Source organism: Rhodamnia argentea, chromosome 9 (assembly GCF_020921035.1).
Source record: "Rhodamnia argentea isolate NSW1041297 chromosome 9, ASM2092103v1, whole genome shotgun sequence".
NCBI lineage: Eukaryota > Viridiplantae > Streptophyta > Magnoliopsida > Myrtales > Myrtaceae > Rhodamnia > Rhodamnia argentea.
The window spans coordinates 20,842,739-20,852,964 of NC_063158.1; positions in this window are offsets into that span (position 1 = coordinate 20,842,739).

Below are 10,226 nucleotides of genomic sequence, written 5' to 3' on the forward strand. Positions count from 1 at the left end.
GTGTCACGACTCCTAAGTTCTCCATCTCCATCAACGGAGAGCTTCATGGATTTTTTGCTAGTGGTAGAGGATTGCGCCAAGGGGACCCAATGTCGGCTTACTTGTTCACACTTGTAATGGAGATCTTCACTGGAATTATCAACCTCCAAACTTGACAGCCCGACTTCAAGTTCTATTGGAGATGTAAAGCCACTCAGCTTTCCCACCTCTTCTTCGCAGATGATGTACCTATCTTCACTGAAGCTAATAGTAACTCGGTTGCTCTTATTAAAGCGGGATCGGATAGGTTTTTCGATTAGTCCGGACTTAGACCGAACATGAGTAAAAGTGAACTCTTCTGCTCGGGTGGCTCGCCCCAACTTCAGCACCACCTACTTTCTCTGCTGGGTTTTCGGGAAGGAGTTTTGCCCATCCGTTATCCGGGAGTTCCACTCATATCCAGCCGACTTAGCAAAGGAGATTGCATATTCTAAGGCAATTCCTCCGGAAAGGCCCGGAGTTAGGCACCGGAGGGGTGAAGGTGTCATGGGATAAAGCGTGTTTACCTAAAGAGGTGGGAGGCCTTGGCATCCGGAGGCTCTCGGATTGTAACAAAGCGACAATGCTTAAACATATATGGATCCTTTTCACGGATAAATAATCCATTTGGTGTAAGTGGATACACTCGAACTTCCTCAAGTATAAGAGCTTTGGGGTTACTACGAGACCGACTCTATGCTCTTGGTCTTGGAAAAGATCCTCGATCTTAGAAAGGATAGTGAGCATCTCTTCCGGTGGCAGGTTAGCGGTAGTAATATATCGTTCCGGTTTGATTCATGGCATACGAAGGGTCCTTTGTACAAATTGTTCTCTGACCTGGATATATATCGGTCCGGTATATCTCGAAAGGCCACGGTTCGGGATTTCCTAACTACAACTCACTTCCCCTTGAGGGTGAACACCGTCATGGGAGCTTGGTCCGACCCTATGCCGTCCATCACCCCCGAGAGCCAACGGGATACCCTAATCTGGCTCGGACATTCCTCCGGTGTCTTCTCCTCGGCTTCGGCTTGGGATCTTTTTCGGCACAAGGGACAAGTCGTTTAATGGCACTCGTTCATATGGGATCGTCATCTTACTCCGCGGTATTCCTTCATTCTATGGCTTATTACCCTTAACGGACTACCCACCCAGGTCATCCTCCTTGCCTATCATCGTATTGCGGAAGGTCTATGTGGTTTTTGTAATTATCGCCCTGACTCTATTGACCATTTATTTTTTGGTTGTAGTATTACAAATGTCCTTACTCTGTTTTGGTCGGCTAAGTGCAACATTGCTTGGCATAATGCTTCTTGGCAAGACAACCTTAGGTGGGTGATGAAGCACTTTCGGGGCCACCTTTTTTATCAATGCATTGCAAGATTCTCATTTGGCGCTCTTTGCCACGTGATTTGGACGGAACGGAATCACATCCTATTCCGCAACAAGCAACTTAATTTGACTACCATCAAGGAATGTCTTCGGAAGGTGGTCAAGGATAAGGCTACCACCTTCGGGGGTGTTGACAACATCCCCCGAAATCGAAGAATGCAGATTTCTTGGGGCATCTCCTCCGCGATTTTTGATTGATTTTTGGGAAGTTTTGTCCTTCCTGTTATCATTTTGGACCACTGTGCTTAGTCCGCTTTATCTTATACAGCTACTTGCATCACTCTTGTACGGGTTCTTGTATAGTCCCCACAGTTTGGTCTCGGTTGATGGCCTCTTTGTGGCTCGTCTAGTTAGACTTTTTCTACCCAAGCTGCCCTTACGCTTTTAGCGACACTCCAGTGGTGTGCGGCGGAGATTTGTTTTGTAATCTGCACTTTACTCAATATATATCTTACCTTTACCAACAAAAAAAAAAAACATCATCGTCCACGAAAATGTTTCGATATAAATTGTTGTTGATAATTAAACATTCTTCATTGGCTAATTATTTCAATGAAAAGCAAAGTTTAATTCCCTTGCCAAAAGAAATAAAAGAAAAAACAACTAGCTAAAGTTGTATTCGGGTCGGTCTTGCTCGGCCTTCTTTCATGATAGCATGGCCAATCTAGTTATATTTTATTCTTCCACTGCAAGGTAAAACTACATTTACATCTCCAAGTAAATACCTATAATTGGACTTTGCATACCATGCCTCAAAATCTAAAGATAGATAGGATCGAATGGGCAAATTATCCGATTAACTTTTCCGAGAACAATGATGCATCATTTTTTGAATAATGTAGAGCCATGCTCAGGGTACATCAATTGAAATAATCCTCCATAATTTTTTGAAGGTGACAAAATAATCGAAGACAACTAATATGTGTATATGATTGTGCAGAACGAGCAACCCATATACATAGGCTATATGCAATAACAAATTAAAAAGAGTGTTCCACCAGACATAGGGGTGCCTATGGCCCCGTTGGGATAGTAAATCCACATTGCCAGCCAGTGGCGTAGCCCTTTTACTGCTAATTGTGCCCATGCACAGATGTTAGAGTTTTTTCCAAGATCGTGGATGATACGACTATTGAAGGAAACTGCCATTATCCAACTTATGCTTACATTTTGGTATGTTTTGTATAGGCCGTTAATCAATCTGGTGATGCAAATGAGGTGCTGAATGAACATGTTGTGATGGCAAACTTCTCTTTTGCATCTAGTTTCTTAGAACAATTTGCAAGTTAGATTGTTTATGATGGTCATGCTTTTGTGCATGTATCAGCCTTAAAATTCTTGTGTAAACTATTCATTGGAGATCCAACTATTCCTTTCGCATCCTTCTTTAAACTGCATAAAAATATCGAAATGTCGGATCGTGCAAAGAAGGCGGTGTCAAAATATCAAGAAAATAAAAATCCTATTTCCATCGAAACGAATTAAGACCGATTGTTTAGATGTTACATTGAGTGTGGAACTATAAAAGATTGGATTATACATATCCACCAATTCTATGGTACGCAACTTTCAAGACTTGGCTCATCAAAGGTAAATCCTCAGCAACAAAATGAGTGATTCTCCATTCCAAATTCAGGAACTGCTGCTTAACTCCTGTTGAATGCAATCTCAAGCGGATTAGCAGACCCTAAGAATCAGTTCGGACTTTGCCTGGAAACAACAAAAAAAAGCAAGAGACACTCAAAACAGGTGTATTATAGGGGTAGAAAAAGGTGTAGTAATTAGCGGTTGAGTAACCTGGCATTCCATACCAATCAGAATTTGATGCGTGCATTGTTATAACTAGCGTTATCACCTAGAAGGATGAATAGGTGATACCAAAAAATTTTGGCAATCAATGCGGAAATTCAAAAGCATAAGCTCGGAGCTTCGTTTAGAAAATGATTACTAAACAAGATCTGATGTGTCTTCGGATGCGGGAACATGCACAATATTATTATCACAGAATAATAAAGAGTTTAAGGGATAGATAATTTGCACTGAGAATTTATAGTGGTTCGGCTTTTTTCAAGTCTACGTCCACTTCTTCACGTTGGCGGACAATCAACCGGATTCTACTAGTAAATAGCTCAAAGGTTACAATTCAATGATAGCTCTTGAGTCGAAAGACTTTCCGCCTAACACTCACATACTCAAATATTTTCCTATAAGTATTACAATATCTAGATCAAAGATATATAAAGAATGTGAAAATCTCTTGATCTTGGAATTTAGAATATGCCCTCTTGCATGGTCTTTCTCTTCGACCTTGAGGTGTCCTTTTATACTCCTCCACCTTTAATTACCCATTGCAAGTCTTCAAGAATCACTATCCAAACTTTCCCATTTGGAAGAGACTGTATCAAAAAGATCTCCTAGCCGTTGAGGTCAACAAAGGAAAGAGTCTCTCATTGGATCAAATACCCATACAATCGTGATCCTGGGTTTCCATCGATAGAGTTCTTCATTAGGTGAGTCATTCTCGTCTCCTTTAACCCACGTCCTTGATTGACTTTCGGGTTTGAGAATCTCCAAGAATGATCCAGCTTGGTTTGCTAGCCATTATGATGATGTAATATTCCAATTAAATAATCTCATTGAAGTCTCTTGATACTATGATCATTGCACATGAAATACTATATCAGAGCTTGAGCTTCATACAACGTCCGAGTCTTTTCTACCATATTCAATCCTGTGTGGCTTACACCTTTGGACAATTTGCAAAACAAGTATTTCATTACATTAACTCAGATATAGGAGAACATTGATTGGTTTGTCAAATTCAAAATCAATTAAAGGTTTTTCTCAACATGCGTGAGGCGGGCGAATGTGTTTTGAGTGATAATAAAGGGAAGTATTGATATATCAGAGTGTATGGGGGACGAAAGTCAAAGGATGAATGCTAATGCAAGATAGGTACGATCATCAACAAGGCATAAAGATGCACTACTAGCCAATGATAAAGATCGGGATTAGATAGAAGCTCACCACCACGGTCTAAAGGATAACCACCAATCGAGGCTAAAGGGCTTTTGGCTCACCACCAAAGAGTAATCCACTCTCCAAGAATAAAGAAACCGAGAGTTTAATAATTCAACTCATGATGCAAGGAATTCTCATTCATTTCAATGTTTTCCTTTACAATGGAGATTTCACCTCATAATATAGAGGGATAAGACAAAGCAAATAGGAAAAGTAAATGAATGACAATCAATCTCGTCCACCAGTCTTGTATAGCTAATAACAATCTTAAAAGATCTACTAATTGCAAAAGAAATAACTCAAATCAACCTCCCATTGATCTTTCTTTGATTTGATATCAAATTAACAACTAATTAGGCATCCGGCAAGAGTATATCCGGTGGAATCAGCAATCAATTTGCTAAATAATGAATCTGGTAAATCGCCATGAAATCTGCAATCAATCCGCTAAGCAATCTTATTTCTAAGGGAAATAATCGAAACGTTATAATCGACAATCCTAGTTGATAGTCTTCATAACGACATGGGGATCATTAGTGACATAATCGGATGCTCCGCATCAGAATTATATGTTGTTCAGATTCCAAGGATTATCTCATACTGCATGTGTAATCGAAACTTGCTTCCCATAGTCCCAGTTCTCTCCTTCCTTTCGCTTACTCTCAGTACAAAATCAGTGAAAACATGCTCATAGCGGGCATTTTCCCATAACCTGCATAAGCAATGAAAACACTCCGATAACTTTAGAAAGTTCTCGTTTGCTAATATTCAGTAGAGAGAAACACCGAACAACCTTTGCAAACTTGCCAATGATATAATAACTTAAGAGAACACTACCTTCAGCAAACAAAGCACAAGTTGTTAGACAATTGATTTTTGTGATGTGATGGTGGTTGTCAGAAAATGTATGCAAAGAGACACTCAAAACGGAAATGAAAAATTATACCTTGATTAACAAACTCTTGTAGAACCAGGGAAGGCTCGAGCTCTACAAGGGAGTATTGATCATAAGCAAGAAACGATTCATGGGACTTGGGGCTTCCATCACCGCTAGCGGTTTGTCAAGACACGACAGCTGGCACGTCATTTTCTAAAAAATGGAGAATTTCAACACATCGTATATTAAATGTACATGATAAATTGTCATTTTTATAATTATTTCAATCAAATTAATTTTATTCGAATCCACAAATAATAGATAATAAAAAAGATCTTAGAAATGAATTTACACTAAAAACATTAATTCGCCATTTGTTAATATCATTCATTATTCGGAATTGACAAATTCAACTACATTACACCCAAATAATTAATAAAAATTGAAGAGAGAAAGAAAAAAAAAAAGCAATCCACGTTCCACCATTAAATTTAACATTTAACAATAAGTTGAAAAAAAAAATCCACATTTCACCATAAAATATAACAAGAAGTCATTCATCTACATTATCCACTCCTTCCGAAAAAACAATGTTGACACCTAATATTGTCGGTCCCATTTGAATTTAAGTTACTTTTCCTTTCGAGGCTTAAAATAGGAAATAGTAATTTGCCCTTGTTCTTGTTTTGCTGCAAATTAGGAAAATAGAAATTAGATTTTTTAAACCAAGAATCAAAAATCGAAGAAAGGCCCACGGATCTGCCAGCTCGTGGGCCTCCCTTCTCTTTTCCTCTCAAGCCCATTTGGGCCTTCTTTCTTTCCCTGGCCCAACTCCCCCACATGTTCATTATTCCCTGCCTGCTCATATTCTTTCCCCCTTCCTCGAGCACGAGCAAAAAGGGACAGAAGGAGAGAGAAATGGAGGCGACGGGAGAAGATTCAGGGCGGAGATTTCTTCTGCAACGACAAGACCAGACCTATTGGGAAGCTTGCAAAGGAAACCGGGAGCAGATATTGGGGCATGAAAACAGGGGACAAACGGGAGGAAAGGTGGCTGCTTTCAAAGAGAAAAAGAGGAGCGGGGAGGGAGTGCTCGGGAGCGTCCTCGCCTTCAGCCGCCGACGTCCTTCTCACGGATTCCCTCTCCCGATTCTAAGTATTTCCCGTAAGTTTCGTTTAGCCATGTAGCTCGGATTGTCTCTTTCCCGAGGATCCCGGCTTGGACACATTGTGGGGTGGTCGGCTGTGATTCGACCTGCCTCGAGCTCGCCCGGCCGCCGCCGTTTTTGAGCCGGGCAGGGACTTAGCGTTTGAACGCACGCTCCGTAAACCTTTTTTCTTTTTTTGCCTTGCTTCTTGGTGTGGATATGAGCTCGGGTCTCGGGCCGATCAGCTCGCCGGGTGTTCGATGAAAAAGACTCGGTCGTAAACCCCTGAGTGTCGCGCCTGTTTTGTCAAGTTCGGAGTTGTATTAGCGGGCATGTCCTTGGTTGGTTTGCTGTCATTATGCATGTTTGTGTGAAAGTTTTACTCATCGACCAAGATCGCCATGGTCATTCCTTGAGATATCACAGCTTTGGTGAATAGTCGGAGTCAACGTCCGACCGCCAATTTGCCGGCGACGATGGCAATTCAGGTTCGGAAGACTGTTGGTGGTCGATGATATGAATTGTGCGATTCCTTGTAGGTCTTTGTTTTAGCTCTAGTTGCTTTTGAGTTCATCCAGTAAAAAAGATGGGCTTGTTCGGTCGGTGGAGTTCGGACAAGGTTTGGCGAGCATGTTTAGTATGGGCTTGATGTAGCTTTAATGGAAGTGTGGACTTATCATGGGTTTCTCTAATTTAGTCTTGGCAAGGTTAGAATGGGAAGAGAGGCTCGTATGAATGAAAAAAAAAAAGTTAAAAAAAATTGGAAAATTTTCAGAAAATTCCAAAGAAATGACAAAAAATTTAGAATAGATTTAAAAATAAATTTTGTTGCAAATTTTACCTAATTAGCATTTTTAGGCCCCTATTTGATTGATATCCACTCTAATTGATATGCACGCTGGTCTTGAACTTTTATACATCCGATCATATCGTAGGTTCGATATTTAGAATTGTAACCTATATTGATTAGTTTGCATGTTTACTTTTCAGTTAGTAGGTAGTTGGTTTAAATATTTGAGTGTTCATTTACGGCACTGCATTTTGATAAATTACTTGTTAATCGCTTTTGTTAGGGTAAGGATTGAGCTAGCACTATGAATAACCCACCAAGCCTTAGGATCTATATAATACCGATTTTGAGAGGGAAAAAATTTAAAATCCTCATTTCTGCCCTCCAGAACTACATCCTTCAAAATTCACTTTGCACTCATCCAAGTCGGGAAAGTATTTCCTAAAGCATTTGTCTTTCTTGGTTGATTTCCTTATCCTTGTATAGAGAAACTCGAGTAGGATTTTCATTAAGTCATTGATCACCATAGTACCTTATTTAATAAAATAAAATAAAATAAAATAAAAATCATAATAAGTAAGAGAAGCATTATGTTATCATGTTAAATAGAGACTAACTAATAAAGTAAGAATCTAGACAATTTTATAACTTACCTAGGATTCAAAGAATGTGCGAAGCAATGAAGTAGAGCGTTGTTCCTAATCCAAAAATTCACAAGAATTGTGTGAATCACCTAAAAAAATATAGGTTTCCCATCTAGCCTTTTCATTTCATGCACATATGTAGCTCTTTTTACTTTTTCAATCATTGAATCCTGCATGTTATAAACTAAGCGAAGACAAGGCTTGTCGGTGTGACAAATTTCAAATATGTCATAAATAGGAGCAGCAAATAAAATTATACAATCAATTAAATCCCACCAAAAATCATCAAACACCTTCTCCTTGACAAAGTTAACCATCCCTTGATTATCATCTCGATAGATATTTCATTTGTTACAAATAACCATGCTTTGAAGATCACTTTTTATTAACTTAAATCTCCTAAGCATCATAATCATCGAAGTAAAACGTGTATCCGCTACGGAAAGCAAGTTCAAGTTAACAAACTCATTGTATATTGTTAATCTCATGAATTTATAAATGTTTGATTTACACAACATCTTTAACAATCTCTGAAATCCAACTGCATTCCTCGTAAATTACTTGATTGGTCTTCACATTCTTTCTTGCACAAATATTCTTCAAAGTTAAATTAAGGGTGTGCACCACACAAGGCTTTTAAACAATAGATGAAAATTCTTATTCAATGAGTTGTCCCACATCGTTTTTATGCATTTCGTTTTCAACTTATTGAAAGAAGTAATCAATGAAATTGGGCATGAAAAATGTGCTCCAAGTAAGTGCAGATAATGTTTTAAATTGTAGAGGCGCCGGACAACTCATTAAGCCATAATTTTCATCCATTGTTTAGAAGCATTGTGTGGTACACACACTTAATCTGGTTTTGAAGGACATTTGTGTGCAAAGAATGTAGAGATCAATCAAGTAATTTATGAGGAATGTAATTGGATTTTAAAAATTGTTGGATGTGTCGTGCAAATCAAACATTTCATCATGAATCAGTGCATGAGATTAGTAATATACAATAAGTTTGTTAACTTAAGGTACCTTTCCGTAGCAGATATACATTTGCTTTGATGATTGTAATGTTGAGAAAGTTTAAGTAAATTAAAAGTGGTCTTCAAAGTATGGTTATTTGTAACAAATGTAATATTTATCGGGATGATAATCAAGAGAGGGCTAAGTTTGTCGAGAAGAAGGTGTTGGATGATTTTTTGTGAGATTTAATTGATTATATATTTCCAATCACGGCTCATCTTTATGATATGCTTAGAATTTGTGACTTCGACAATCCTTGTCTTCATTTAGTTTATAACATATGGGATTCAACGATTGAAAAAATAAAAAGAGAGCTATGTGTATGCATGAAGTGAAAAGGCTAGATGAAGAGTCTACATTTTATATGGTGGTTCGCACAATTCTAGTAGATCATCGAATTAGGAACAACACTCCATTTCATTGCTTGGCACATACCTTGAATTCTAAGTAAATTCCAAAATTATCTAAATTCTTACTTTATTAGTTACTCTTTATTTAACATGATAATATAATTCCCCTCTTACTTATTATGATTTTTATTTTAGTACATAAGGTACTATGGTGATCAATGATTCAATGAAGATCCTACTCGAGTTTTTCCATACAAGGATAAGGAAATCAACTAAGAAACACTAAAATGCTTTAGGAAATACTTTCCTAACTTGGATTAGCACAACAACGTGGATTTGGAGTATGTAAATTTTGTGTGCAAAAATGCGGATTTTAAATTTGTTTCCATTCAAAATCGGTATTATATGGATCCTAAGGCTTAGTGGGTTAATCATGGTGTATGTACACCTACGCTTCAAAGTATAACTTTAAAGCTTCTTGCACAACTTTATTCTTCATTATGTGACGAGAGGAATTGGAGTATGTACTCTTTTATGCTCTTAGTGAGAGGAAACAAGATGGCCTCAAAACGTGCAGAAGATTAATTAATATTCACAACAACATTAGTATTCTAACAAGAAAAAGCCCACTATGCAAAAAGAGATACCAAGATGTGAAATATTGGCGAACATGCATTTGACACGTGTGAAATGATTATGCAAAAAGAGATACCTTCGTTATCACAAAGGCATGTACGTAAAGTTGCAAAGTGTAGAAAGGAAATTTCTCAACGGAGGCTATGCATAGAGAGGCGGATCCACGGATGCCTAGCAATGGGAGATGGTTGTGCCTTTCGATATCTATAGAGAGAGATGTGCAAGTAATGGCCTTTTGACCTCAGATCGAAGAACCGTAAGTGAAGTGCTAATACTAGGCTCCGGGAGTTTAGAAGAATATGCAAATTCTGTTACACAAATATTTTTCTTTGA